Source organism: Carex rostrata, chromosome 7, assembly GCF_964058835.1.
Source record: "Carex rostrata chromosome 7, lpCarRost1.2, whole genome shotgun sequence".
Lineage (NCBI taxonomy): Eukaryota > Viridiplantae > Streptophyta > Magnoliopsida > Poales > Cyperaceae > Carex > Carex rostrata.
In genome coordinates, this window is record NC_135924.1 from 164,202 (window position 1) to 179,424 (window position 15,223).

A 15,223-nucleotide genomic window follows, 5' to 3' on the forward strand; every position below is an offset into this window, starting at 1 on the left:
CAAGCTTTTGGTGAGAGCATCTGCAATTTGGTCATTTGAAGATAGAAATCGAACTGAAAGGCGACGAGAGGCCACCAAGTCACGAACAAAATGAACATCAACTTCAATGTGTTTAGTGCGGGCATGATGTACTGGGTTGGCAGCAAGGAAGGTCGCACCCAGATTATCACACCACAAAACCGGGGGAGAAATGGAATCAGGAATGAGTTCTTGAAGGAGAGTTTGAAGCCATACCACCTCAGCAGCAGCTGTAGCAAGGGCCCTGTATTCAGCTTCGGTACTCGATCGGGCAACAGTTGACTGCTTCTTAGATGACCAGGATACAAGAGAGCTGCCAAGAAAAACACAATACCCAGTAGTGGAACGGCGGTCATCAGGGCTGCCAGCCCAGTCAGCGTCAGAAAAGACCTGAAGAGAAAGATTTGAGGAATGGCGAAGAAGCAACCCATGGGTGATGGAGCCTTTGAGATAACGAAGAAGGCGCTTAACAGCTGTCCAGTGGATGTCTGTAGGAGAATGCATGAAAAGAGAGAGACGGTTGACCGCAAAAGCTATCTCAGGACGGGTAATGGTAACATACTGAAGTGCTCCTACAATGCTCCGATATAAATGAGGATCTTGGATAGGATCACCTTGATGTTTAGAGAGTTGAAGACCGGTTAGCATAGGAGTGGTAACGGGCTTGGCACCTTCCATTTTAGCACGGTGTAAGAGATCATCAATGTACTGGCTTTGAGAAAGAAGAAGACCAGCACTAGAGTGAGTTGCTTTAATGCCCAGAAAATAAGATAGAGAGCCAAGGTCTTTGATAGTGAAGGTGGCATGCAATTTGGTGATGAGGTGATCAACAAGAGAGGTGGAAGTGCCGGTGATAATAATATCATCGACATAAACAAGGAGGTAGACAGCATCATGAGAAGTGCGCTTGATAAAGAGGGAAGAATCAGATTGGGATGCCACAAAGCCGAGAGAGGCAAGAAAATCTCGAAGTCGATGAAACCATGCTCGTGGGGCTTGCTTAAGACCATATAGAGCCTTTTTTAGTCTACACACATGATGGGGAAAATCGGGATCAACGAATCCAGGAGGCTGTGCCATGTAAACAACTTCTTTGAGGTCGCCATGAAGAAAGGCGTTATTCACGTCAAGTTGACGAATGGACCAGCCTTTGGAGAGAGCCAAGGAGAGAAGAGTGCGAACCGTCACAGGTTTCACCACAGGACTAAAGGTTTCGGTGTAGTCAATACCCTCCTCTTGAGTATAGCCTTTGGCCACAAGACGGGCTTTGAATCGCTCAATAGACCCATCAGATTTTCGTTTAATCTTGTATATCCATTTGCAGCCAACAATGTTGTGGTGGTCAGGTGGTGGGACAAGTTCCCAAGTGTTGTTTTGAGCAAGGGCAGTAAGTTCAAGAGCCATGGCACGTTGCCATTCAGATGAGGCTTTTGCTTGAGTAAAACAGGTTGGTTCAGACTCTGAAAAATCTGAAGCTGTGTAGGTAACAAAACCAGGAAATTGGCGTGTAGATCTGGTGTTATCCCTAGTTCGAGTGGTCATATGATGGGTATAAACAGGAGAGGTAGAAGGGGGAGAAGGAGTAGAAGGGTGAGAGGTAGAAGATGGCAATGAAGGTGCAGAGGAAGGAACAGGTGGAGTAGGGGAAGTAGGTAGAATGGTTAAGGTATTGAAGAAGGGTGAAGATGGTGAAGAAGAGGTAGATGGTAGAGATGAATTTGAGAAAGGAAAGGTGGTTTCATGAAAAACAACATGCCGAGAAATATAAATCCGATTAGTCGGTAAGTGTAAGCACTTATACCCTTTGTGAAGGGAAGAGTAGCCAAGAAAAATGCAAGGCATAGAACGAGGTTCCAATTTGGTTTTCGCATAGGGCCGTAGCCAAGGGTAACATAAGCAGCCCAGAATCTTGAAAAATGAGTAATCAGGTGCTTGGCGAAAAAGAATCTCATATGGTGACTGAAAATTCAGCAAAGCAGAGGGTAGCCGGTTAATAATAAAAACAATGCTCTCAAAGATATGATCCCAGTAAAGAAGAGGAATAGAGGCATGATTCATTGTGGCCAAGGCCAACTCCACTACATGGCGATGCTTTCTCTCAACAACACCATTCTGCTCAGGAGTATAAGGGCAGGAAACCCGAAAAGTCAGTTCAGGAAATCGGGTCATGAGAGGCTTAAACTCAGTGCCACCATCACACTGTAAAGTTTTTATAGAAGTAGAAAGAAGATTTTCCACTCGAGTTTTAAAACCCGCAAAAATATTGAGTACGTGGGACTTGGCAGAGCATGTAAACAGCCAAGAAAACCGAGAAAAGTCATCCACAAACAACACATAAAATCTATTGCCAAGTTTAGAAATTTCGGGAGAAGGCCCCCATACATCAACATGCACAATTTCTAATGGCTGAGAAGTCTTATTTGTAGACAAAGAGAAAGGTAGTCTATGAGATTTGAATTTATTACAAGCATCACATGGAGAATTATGTGAGCCAGAGGAGATAAGCTGATGAGAAGTTAAGTGCTTGATGACAGGAGCAGAGGTGTGACCAAGACGATAGTGCCAAAGGTTGCCATGAGACACATCAGATAGAAGAGCAGCAGGACTGGGAAGAAAATAAAGCCCTTGAGAGATTCCTCCTTCAAGCAGCACCCTTTGGGTCTTGAGATCCTTAATCACACAACCAGAATGGTTAAATTCAATTATGACATTATTATCCCGAGTGAGACGAGATATGCTAATAAGTTTTTTGGTGATGTGAGGAACATGAAGAACATTGTTAAGAAGCAGGTTATGATGATTAGTGACAAGGCAAGAGGAACCAGAGTGCAAAATAGAGAGGCCATGGCCATTACCAACTCGAACTACATCATTACCTTGGTAAGGAGTGTAGTCAGTGAGGCAGTTCAGATCCGGGACAATATGAGAAGATGCGCCGGAGTCAAGAAACCAGTCACTGGTAGGGGAAGAAGAAGGTTCAGCCAGGTTGACCTGAGGTGCAGGAGAGGGATCATCATCATACCTGTACCAGCATTCTTTGGCGACATGACCAATCTTGGAGCAGATTTGGCAAGTCTGATTGATAGTGGGCCCCTTGCTGCCAGTACCACCTGAACCTCCATAGCCCCTATTGCCTCGTCCTTGTGATGCTCCAGAGGATGCATAAGAGTTGCCACGACCACGGCTACGGCCTCGGCCCCTGCCACCACGGTGGTTAGAACGAGTAAGTTGCTGAGAAATATAGGCGGTTGCCAACTGTTGCTGAGTCTGCCATGGAAGAGTGGAAAGAAGGGCGGGAGCCAGAACCTCAGTCAAAATTGGGGCTGTAGAGTTTGACCTGGGAGGTAGGCTAGTAGAGAGAGCAGCGGAAATAGGGGTAGGAAGAAGCGGGTTGGAGGATCCAGGAGAGGTAATAGCGGGTCCAAAGTAATTAGAACCCGAACCAGACCCATTGGAAATAAAAGAAGGCACAGGGACTGTTCTGGAAGAGTCGCCAATAGTGAGGTGAGCTGTCTGGTTGCAAAGATCTTGAGAAGCTAGGCGAGCCTCAAAATTTAGGAGATGACTATGGAGATCAGCAATTGAGAAAGATGTAGATTGAGAGGTGAGAGAAGTCACCAAGGAGTTGTACTCAGAAGGCAATCCAGCGAACAGATAGAGCGTCAAGTCTTGATCGCTAATGTCACAGCCAATAGACCGAAGCTGCAAGGCAACCGAGTTGAGGCGGTTGAGAAACTCGGTGCAGGTAAGGTTCCCTTTCTTCAAGGATTGGAGCTGACGCTTGAGCTCAAGAATCCGAGAGGATGACTGCGCGGAATAGGTGGAATTGAGCATACGCCAGAGATCAGCTGAGGTATCGCAGCTAATAGCTTGAGGAAGGATATCTGTGCCAAGGCTGGAGAGTAGCCAAGCCAAAATGAGCTGATCTTGGCGATTCCACGAGTCATGCTGCTGGTTGGAGCTGGAGGAGGTGAGAGCAGTACCATCAAGAAAGGGAAGAAGACCATGACCCCGAATCACAGGTAATACTTGCGATCTCCATAGCAAGAAATTAGTTCCATCAAGTTTCGGATTGATTGAGTAATGAAATTGAATTGGATTGATAATAGTGGGTAGAGAAGAAGAGATTGGGGCAGATGTGGTGGAGGAATCAGTCATGATTCCAAGAGAAAGAGAGTACTGGTAAAGAAGAAAAGAGAGGATCAGTTCAAGGCGTTGGCCATGAGACGTCTGATACCATGACAAATGTAGAAGAACAGTAAATTGGAAGAGAAATATTTCTGTTATTAATGATTTCTTGTTCTCATTACATTTACAAGGAGGCTTTATATAGCCTTGTAGAATCTTGTAGAATCATCTACAGAAAGCCTAACAGCTGTCCTAACAACCTTGCTTAACAGCTGTCCTAACAGTATTTCCTAACAACCTTTGACTGTGGTCAAACTTATGTTACATCTATCAGCCACCCATATATATAGAGTTAGGCTAATATGACATTGGTGTTATTTGAAACTAAATAATACCAAATCTTAAACCCTTAGATCTGCTTTAAGATTCGTACAAAATAAAGTACTTGAACAGTAAAAGCGGATATTACGAATCTTAAAACAGATCTAAGGGTTTAAAATTTGGTGTTATTTAGTTTCAAATAACACCAATGTCATATTAGCCTAACTCATATATATATGAGAGTATGAGACCATGACGTACACACGATGACTCATGGGCCCGCACTAGCTATATATCATTATCAACATCCTGCGGGTCAATTCACCTGGCCAGATATTATATATTATTATATTATACTGTGCTTTGAAGACCGACCCGCAAGTACACAGAGGTCAACACATGCTCTTTATTTTATATAGCTTACCCATATTTTGTTTTCTGGATTAATTATATTATCGCCAAGTGTCGTATTTAATTTCTTCCTTGTAATTAATTTCTTCGATGATTTCTCTTCATTGTTAAACTTAAACTGTAATCTAGCTTATTATATGATTAATTGTTTGTTCTATATATGCTTCAAAATCTTATTACATTATTTCAATTTTCTAAGCCGGTCTCACTAGATGCATTTAACCATCAATACAATAAATAGGAAATACAATCAACTACTGCAAAAACTGCATTTACTTATCAGTTGAGATTGCAGTAAAATTTCATAATTGCGCGTATTTTCCATTACATCATCAATTTAGCATCATTAAAAAACTCTCTCTTTATATAGCAAAATATTTTTCTTAGTTGATTCCCCGTTCCGATGGTATGACGACAAATATAAAATCCCGTATTTTTTAGCATACTTGATTTTTCCCTTAATAGACGATCCAAGTAACTATGAAACCCCGTAAAAACAGGCATACTGGCTTTTTCACTAAAGAAATTGATTCAAAAAAGTAAAAAAAAAAATTAGGACTTATATATATGATTCTAACTTGATGCCAATTTTTGATCTGCTTCTTCAAGGAAAAGACGCTTTCTTACTCTTGCCCGAGTATGTAGTAAGTTGGAAAATGGATTCAAATTTTATATTACCATTATCTGCTCCGAATTTGCTCTATCTTCTCAATTACTTGTAGCAACTTAATTAATATATTATTCTCAATAACTTTCTAATATAACTCATTAAATTAAAGAAAAAACTATTTTATTAATAAAAAAAGCAACATAATAAACAAAACTATATTTTATTACTTCTCACAAATTACAAAGTATCATGATTTTTTTACAGTAAAAAAAAATAGCATCAGCATCAATTTCACTAAACATTTAATTGAACAAAAAAAACAAATCTATGTGGAGGACTCCACTTCATCCATAGAATACTAATTTTTTTTTTTTTTTGTCGATAAACCCATACTAATTTTTGCTATTGTATATGTTTCCAGATTCAACAATTGAACTATCTATCTTCAATCGGTGGGTCAACCTGTGGTAACAGTGACACTCAGAAGGAGATCTGGAGTGTAAGAAATGGGAAAAAAAAAACAAAAAGAAGAAAAATGAAAAAAAAAATCAATTATTCAAATAAAATTATTTAATAATATGAAATTTGTTACCATCGCTTTTTCCGATTCCATTTTACTGATGAACTTTGCGTGATGAACTTCTCTATCTCCTTAAAAACACTCATTGCTTTTCAATTTTATTTGAGCAGTACAAATTTTGATGAAAATTATTTGTATATTAATTGCTAGCATGAATAAAAATAATACAATGAAACCTTTGGTAAATTAATAAATCAATGAAACCTTTGGTAAGTTCAATTGTTGAATCTTGATATTAGAGAAAACTATATCAATGAAACCTTTGATAAGTTAATTACTAAATTGATCCTAAATTGATTAAAAAGAAAAAAAAATGAAAAAAAAAACGAAAGGAAAATCAAAATTGATTCTAAACTGATCTGACATAAACTAATACCTTTGCCATACCTATTTGAACTAATAAGTATTTTATAGCGCATGACATTATCTTTCTTCATCTACAAAAATAGGTGCAATGATCTTTATTTTTGGATCTTTGTGATGAACCAATGCTTGTAAAATAAATCAATATATAAGATAAATATGGTGAGCTTGCCTGCTTCGTAAATATTTTTTCACTAATTAAATTTGAAAATGTAAATATATCAGATTTTGTGCAAATGTAAAATCAAAATAAACACCGATTGTGAATTTCGCCTTATAATTGTCATTCTCGGCCTTGTAGTTCACAGTTCCATTATTCATGCTTGTTTTCTTCTTTTCACTGTCGTTGTCTGTGTGAGAATTATAGAACTATAATTGTTGTGGTAAATGAACTGTCGGCTGTAAAATAATTTGAATACAAAATCACAAGTGAGAAATATAATTAAATAATTTGAATAACAATAATAAAACACCAATTAAAGAGGATATCATGCATAGTAATTAGTGAAATCCATTTAAATCTTGTCGGATTTATTGTCATGTTTGCAAACTTCTATAATTGCTAGTTTTTTATTATAAATAAATTCTTTGGTAACTAAAGAAGAGACAGACTAGAGTCTTTTTTCTTTTTGTCTTAGTGTGGTGCTAAATTTAAGGTGAGTGAGTTCTCATTAGATCTCTGTTGAGTGAGCGAGTTTTTTAAAAATTGAGTGAGTCATCTTTCAGTTGATTGGCCTCAACAAATATTTTTGTATCATTACTATTTTATCAATATAATTTTTTGTTTTCTAAATTTTTCACAATTTTCATTATGTTTGCAATATTTTCCGCTATCAAGGACTAAATACAAATTCAGACAATTGTTTAAGAAAAAAAATATAACAATATTTTCTACTAGTACGAAGTTGTCCGTACTTTACATCTATATATTTTTTATTATAAAATCCAAAATGTTGATCCAAGCTACTCAACACGACCTCCTTATATAAATATATAATTTGGAGATAAATAAATTTTGTGTTTTTTAGAATTCGTTTGTTATATCTTTAGATATGTCGAAAACCATTGTTTAAAAAATGTCAATAATATTTAGGTTAATCTCTTTATGTCTGAAAACAGAGTTGTTGCCACAAAAATTCTTAAAAAAGTATTAGTAAAATCAAAGAAAAAACAGAATGATTGCCAACAAAAACTGCAAATTAATGAGGGCTGCAATTTCACCACATATTTATAATAAAGCCTTTTAAAAGGTAATAAATGACATTTAAAACATTTAGATTGACCGTCAAGAGCTGCAAATTTCTTTCACTGTGACTGTCACCGTTTTTTTTTTTTTTGCGTGACTGTCACCGTTACCACAGGTAATAAATGACATAGATTGACCGATTTGATAATATATAGATGATTTAATTGTTGAATCTGGATAGATAAAAGGTTGACGGATAGTTTTGAAAACTTAGTTTCTTTTAAAATTTTTGTTTTTGTTTATTAATAATAAATAACAAAATTAGTATTATATCTTTTTAAATTTTAGCTTTGGTTTATTAATAATAAATAATAAAATTAGTATTTTATGGTTCAGTGTTGTAAAGAACGTCTGTTTAGGCTGATTAATAGACTGATTAGTTGTTGGCGGTGATCAAACCGTCGTGAATTTTTTTGGCTAATCAACTGATTGTTTTTTATTATGGCCGAGTATTCTTGATTATTCTCAATTAATCGCTTGGCGGTAATCTGTCCGTCCGATGACCGCATACCGTTATTTACAACACTGCTATAGATGGATGAAGTAGAGTTCTCCACTTAGTTTTTATTTTTGTTTAATAAATGTTTAGTGAAATTGATGTTCACAAGACCCTCAAAAAGAACTGTGTCCATATTAACAAACTATGCAGAATTTTTTTTTTCTTCTGAACGGAAGATTGATGAAATTGCATAAAAATCATAGCACTATTTAACCGCAACAGTTCTAAAAAGATCACTGCAAAAAGGTAAATATAAATGAATTAATTATTGCGGGGACCAATTTATTTGTGCATAATAATCTAAACTGTAGTCTTTATACAGTTCGTAATATTTTTTCTCATCAATATTTAATTAAGGTTTCGTTGATTTGCTTGAACTTGTGTGGATATAAATTAAAAAAGCTAGTTTGAGAATGTTGTACGTACAATCTTCAAACTCTTTCTTCTTATCGTTCCTCTTAAAATTCCACTTTGCTACTTTGCTTTCTACGGTTTTCATTAGTCGTCTAAGCGCCATCTAAAATAAAATAAATTTAAGATAAAAAAGTTTTAATTCATTATACATCCATGCGTACACATTCAGCTATCTAAAAAAAACACTAATTGATAAAATTGAAAGTTTCATTATGCAATATGCGTACACATTTTTTTGTTTAAAAAAAATGCAAAATCCACAAATCCAGTGCACCATTAACCGGACACATAAACCGGTTAACCAACAACCGGAAATTCCCCTCTTTCTGGTTAATCATTAACAGGTCTAATTCTCAAATTCCGGGAATTGGAGGACCGGAAAGAATGGATATTTCCGGTTATTGGATAACTGGTTTGGATAGTTTTCGAATTTCAGTCGGAATTTAGATATTTTTTTTAAAATTTTATTTATTTTTTGGATATAAATAAAAAAAATCGGAGAATTGTGGGTTCTAAGTGTCAGGCTTTAGGTGTTTGGGATTTTGATGTAGATGGTGTAATTAAGGAGGACACAGTGAATACAATTAATTAATGCCTTGTGCAGTAGAATCATGAATCATCAGAGGGTAGCGTAAGAGAAGGAATAAAACAAAACGAATCGTCGGAGGGTAGCGACTACACATTAATTTCTACTAATAGCTTTGCGGATATTCGCAAATGTGAAAAATTAAATTATCTGAATTGGCATTTAAAAGTATCCATATCTATATGTATCTATATCCGTATCCGAACATTAAATAATATGTCTTAAACTAACTCATTTATTTTATTATTATTATTATTATTATGTTTTTTTAATTAAGTAATTAAATAAAAATTAGGCCGATTTCAGCCTTATATTATATAGGGAAAATTTCTGGTGTACCCATTCAAACTTTCAAAATAACCAATTTTCCCATGAATATCTCATAATAGCTAATATCCCCATATAAATTAAATTTTCTTTCTTTTATCCCCTTTCTTTTATTTTATCTTTTATTTAATTATTTTGAAAATTACATTGACCAATTTACCCTCCTATTAAAATAAAGATCAATTAAATATTTAATCTTTTCATCAATCAAACTAGTTTACTGCATCCCATCTCTCTCTTCTTCTCTGTTGGAGCGGTACCTCACCTGATAGCACCGTAGTTCTCTAGATCTCCTTCTAATATTCTCATCCCTGGCAAGAGAGTTCACAAAGACCGGATTTGTTTCCTTTCTTCTCTATTCTTTTGCTCCCAATTGGCACACCTCGTCAGAGCTTCCTCAGCTTCCTCAGTTCCCAATTGGCACAAAGGAAATTTTCCCTAATTTTTACATACCTCTAGTTGTAATGAAAGATAGTTAATTCCTCTAAAAATTTTAACACAAACAAATTCAAATTAAAAAATTTAATTGTATAATTCCTGCTAACAAATTCAGTTGGACTGTCGAAATTTAACCAACACAAAGGGACACACATATACACAAACCTACTTGAGAATTATAACGTCAAGTTACCATACTCTATCCGAACTGAAATTTTGAAACACCAACCAGTTCGTTCAGTTCACATTGTGTCAGTTCGGTACCGAATCAGTTTACCAGTAAGATCCACTACCTGGCAAATTAACCCGAATCGGCTAATTCTGTGATTTCTAATCAGGATCAGGTCTAAGGTTATCTCCCATCAACCATCTCATGCCAGTGTTACAGTATTTGAGCCATAAACTTCCTTCTCTACCATATATGCCAGCAAGCACATAGGAATAAGGAGCTCCATTCCTTGTAACGGCGTTTCCCTCATAGACTTGCCATTATTTGCCTAAATTTGAGCCAAACATTCTCAATATTGTCGAGGCCAGTATCATCAATCTATATTATGTCCAATCTTGATCGCATTTTCACACCAAACTGAAGTAGCATCAGGCCATAGAAATATGAGATGTGGAGCCGATTTATTGGATAATTGCTGGCACATCCTACATCCCACATGTACACCCATTTTTCAATTTCTCTTGGTGATTCATAAAGCCATCTGCTTAGGATATCTCTCTCTCCCACAACTATCTACCTTGGTGTCTAAAAGAACTTGGCAAGAGTTATTAATTTCATTTAATTATGAGAAGAATCACTACATTGTTGCACTTGATTCTATTAGACAACCATAAACTTTTTCATTCAATCAGTAAAATGAACAGTTGTTGTTGGTTCAATTAGATTCTTTAATCAATGCCGTACTTCAATTAATATTGTGATAATGGATTTTTGTAATGCAGGTAAGATTGTTATAGACAAGGCTCATGATTTAAACGAATTTGGAACTGTCAATTCAGAACTTATTTGTTAAGAAAGTTCCAAGAGAAGTGATAGCAAAGAGAAATGAGGAAGCTCTGACGAGGTGTGCCAATTGGGAGCAGAGAATAGAGAAGAAAGGAAACAGATCCCGGTCTTTGTGAACTCGCTTGCCAAGGATGAGAATATTAGAAGGAGATCTAGAGAACTATGGTGCTATCAGGTGAGGTACCGCTCCAACAAAGAAGAAGGGAGTAGAGTGGGATCGAGGGGAGAGAGATGGGATGCAGTAAACTAGTTTGATTGATGAAAAGATTAAATATTTAATTGATCTTTATTTTAATAGAAGGGTAATTTGGTCAATGTAATTTTCAAAATAATTAAATAAAAGATAAAATAAAAGAAAGAGGATAAAAGAAAGAAAATTTAATTTATATGGGGATATTGGCTATTATGAGATATTCATGGGTAAATTGGCTATTTTGAAAGTTTGAATGGATACACCAGAAATTTTCCCTATTATATATTATATTATTCTCTTGGTATAAAAAAAAAGTATAATAACGAAACATGGGTATTGATTGAATTGTGTTTTTATTTACTATTTTATTTTAAAGATAATTTTCACTGAGGCCTCGCCATATATAGTCTTTAAATATGTTCCTATTGTATAAGTGTCCATATTACTGATACTTAGTAAGTCTAATTTTTGTTATGTACTAATTTTTTGTTCAAGAAGAACAAAAAATAATTTGAGTTTTTTCTTCTAAAAAAATTCTAAATCTAATAATTTGTATAGAGAAAAGTTACACTAACTCTAGTCTCCATAAATAGTGCAAAATTGTAATGATAAATTACGGAGTCCTCTTCACGCGCAATGAAATGTTTCAAATTAAAAGCTCTAGTCTATATTAACTATATTTCTTGATGTTGTGTTTTTTTTTAATAATGAATTGAAATTAGAAGTTTGCTTTATGGACAAGTATATATCAGAAAGTGTTTGCTAGAGATTTAATAATAGTTTGGAAAATCCTTTGTAGACGTTATCTATTAAAATATATTTGCAAGTATATTTGATGACAATTATTAATAATAAAAAAATTTACAACTTCGTTATTCGCATAAAATCAATAATTTAGTAGATCCATTTGATCTATATATAAGCATTTTCAGTGCCTGTCATTAACAGTAAAATTTTATCCGATTTAATACATTATTTGTGAAAATCCTTACTGAAATTAAAAAAAAAAATCTCAACGAAATTTATAAATGTGGGCTGAACATGTGACAAACGGATACATAGCTGGCATGTGACAAACGGATAGCATAATGTTGTTTCTTGTTCAACTTTTGAAATGGTTTTATTTATTCAATAAATAATATTATTTAAATTAAAATTAAAAATAGTTGACATGTTTTTAATTATTCGGATGGAGGATGTGTATCAGATCGAATCTATTTGAAATTTTATTTAATCCTCTACTCTAAAAAAAAACTTAAATTGTTTGATAGAAACCTAATATTTTCAAATTCGCTCAAAATTATTTTACAAATAATAAACACATTTACAATTTTATTTTCTAATTTAAGTAATAATTAATTTTATAAATATTAAGAGGAGGGATCCACTTACACCGTTTTTTAGTGACAGCGGATTATACTCTATATTTTCAAAGTCCAAACAGTCAATCCAAATTGTTCAACATGATAGATATATTAAAATGTGCTTGCAGATCAAATTTTACATTTTTTTTATTTATTTTTACTATTTATTAAGATGGGTACAAAAATTTAATGGTCTAAAAACAACGATTTTATAAAATACTTAATAAATAGAAAAAAAATATAAAAAATATAAAATTTGATCTGCAAGCATATTTTAATATATCTATCATGTTGAATAATTTGTATCGACTGTTGGAACTTTGAAAACTTAAAAAATATAAAGTATAATATGACGTCACCAAAAACATTACAAGTAGATCCCTCCTCAAATATTAAATGCATACATGTAGTTCATTTTACATATTTGCTTTTGCTATCCCCACGTCGTCAACCAATTATGCATCCATGAAAGCTGTTGGGCTCTCTCCCTGTTAAATTCCAATTTAAATTGTGCATGTAGCATGCGTCAGAATTACAAACGAGTAGATCTAAGATATTTTTGAAATCATAAAGAATTCTTGAGGAATTTAGTTTCAAATCTATTAAAATGATTTTAAACGATCAATTTAAATAGGTTTTATCGAGTTATGTATTTATATTAGGGCCGAGTCAGATGTCCAAAGAATGAGGGTTAAATTTAAATGTAAATTAATCATATAAAATTTTTGTACTGATCAATTTTATAGTATTATATAGAAAATTATATATGATTTCAAAAAATAAAAAATACAAGGGGTCAATTGATCCCATAGCTTCTTACTCTATCCGCCCCTGTTTACACAAAAATTATAAATTTTTGAATTAAATTAGTATAAAATCACGTTCAAAAAATGAATGTATGGAAAATAAATTATAATTCTTTTTTTAACAGCTTTATTTTATAATAAATTTAATTTATAATTTATAAAATGTTCATAAAAACATAGCATTTCTAAAGTAGATCTGTTTCAACGGTTTAGTTTAGAGTAAAATCATATGAGTATTGTAAAACTGACTCCCTTAACGTGAAAATTTTATGTAATTAATCATTATTGTGTGTTTGAACTGATGACTTGAAACCCCTGCAATCCGAATCCAGCCGTCGAATTTTTTTCGAGAACACATCTCGAAACAATAGGATTTTCCTTACACGCATCTCGAAACAGTTCGACGGCTGAATTCGGATTGTTATTCACTGGTCCCAGATTTCAGCAGATTCAGATCCTTGTTTGAAAACAATTCAATAAATTTTGAAATTAAAGTTGCTAAAAATTTGGTTAACTTTTATATCTGACAATAGTTGATGAACCCTCTCTACCATGGTCGTTCATTAAAATTTTAAAACAGTGTTTATTGGTTGCATTGCGAATTGTGTATTAAATTAAAAGCATAAATCTTATTCAACGAAATCAAATCAGACATCAAATCGAATTACCGGAAGAAAGAAGAAAAAGGAAATAAAATAAAATAAAAGGTAAAATTTGCTTGCCTAAGGTGGGACCCACCATCTCAGAAAGACCTTTCTCCTTCTGTGTTTAGTGTTTACATCTACTGCCCAACTCATCACAATTTTTGTTCATCTTTCATAATTAAATAAAAAAAATTGATTTTTTGCTTTTACAAAAAAAAGAAAAAGATTCGGTACTGCCCTTCTCACACGAAAATATAGAACAAAACAAACCAAAATATAAATCTCACCTAAAAAGATTAAAAAAAAAGGTGTACCGTACGAATCGGTATGACCTCAGGTACATGAGGCGCAAGTGTTAAATCCAGACCGTTATTTTTACTTGGCATGAATCTCTACAGTCTTCATAGACACTGGAATGAATTTGATCCGCTTGAATTAATCTGAACTGTCTATTTTTCTAAATTATACCTCAGGTACCGTGGGGGACAGGGATTCAAGTGTAGTATATAATAATAATAATTATTATTATTTTTTTAAAAAGGTGTAATGAAACTATGATGCTACATATTGTTCGCCAAGGTCAAATTTTGTCGAGTACCATTTATAAACAAATTAGGCAAAAATACAAAGATGATATATGCCAACACAAAGCCAATTCAAAAATCGTATTTTCCATGCAAAAGTGATTTAAAAGTTCCAACAATTTACATTTAACATTTTTTTTCCTGTGAATAACTAAAAAAAATTTGAACCCAATTTGACTTGCGCTTTTTTTTTATTTTTTATATTGGGAGTATCTGTAAAGGCAATTCTAGTTATTTCCCAATTCAGTACCCAATCAACCGTATAAATCGAAAACACATATTATAAAGAAGTTTGATTACTTGTTAGCGATCAGTTCAAAAATCCAATTCAAGATACAATAGCTATTCGGAATCAACGCAACATAATCAGAATTTCAATCGAATATAAAATCAAATATCCACATATTTATCACAATATTTCCTTCATTTTTTTTTCTCTCTTCCATTCTCTGTTTCCATTTACCTTTATTTCTCGATTTTATTTGTTTATTTTTCTTTTTTCTTTACAAAAGCGAGAAAAGGAGGCCTTTTATAAGGGTTACGTGGATAGCCAAAACAAGCCGCGTGGCATGGGTGCCACGTTGGCCCTTTTCATTTTTTTTAAAATTTTAAACCTTGACTTTATCAAATATTACAAACAAGTCCAAAACAAGTATTACAAAATTTGTAAAAATTT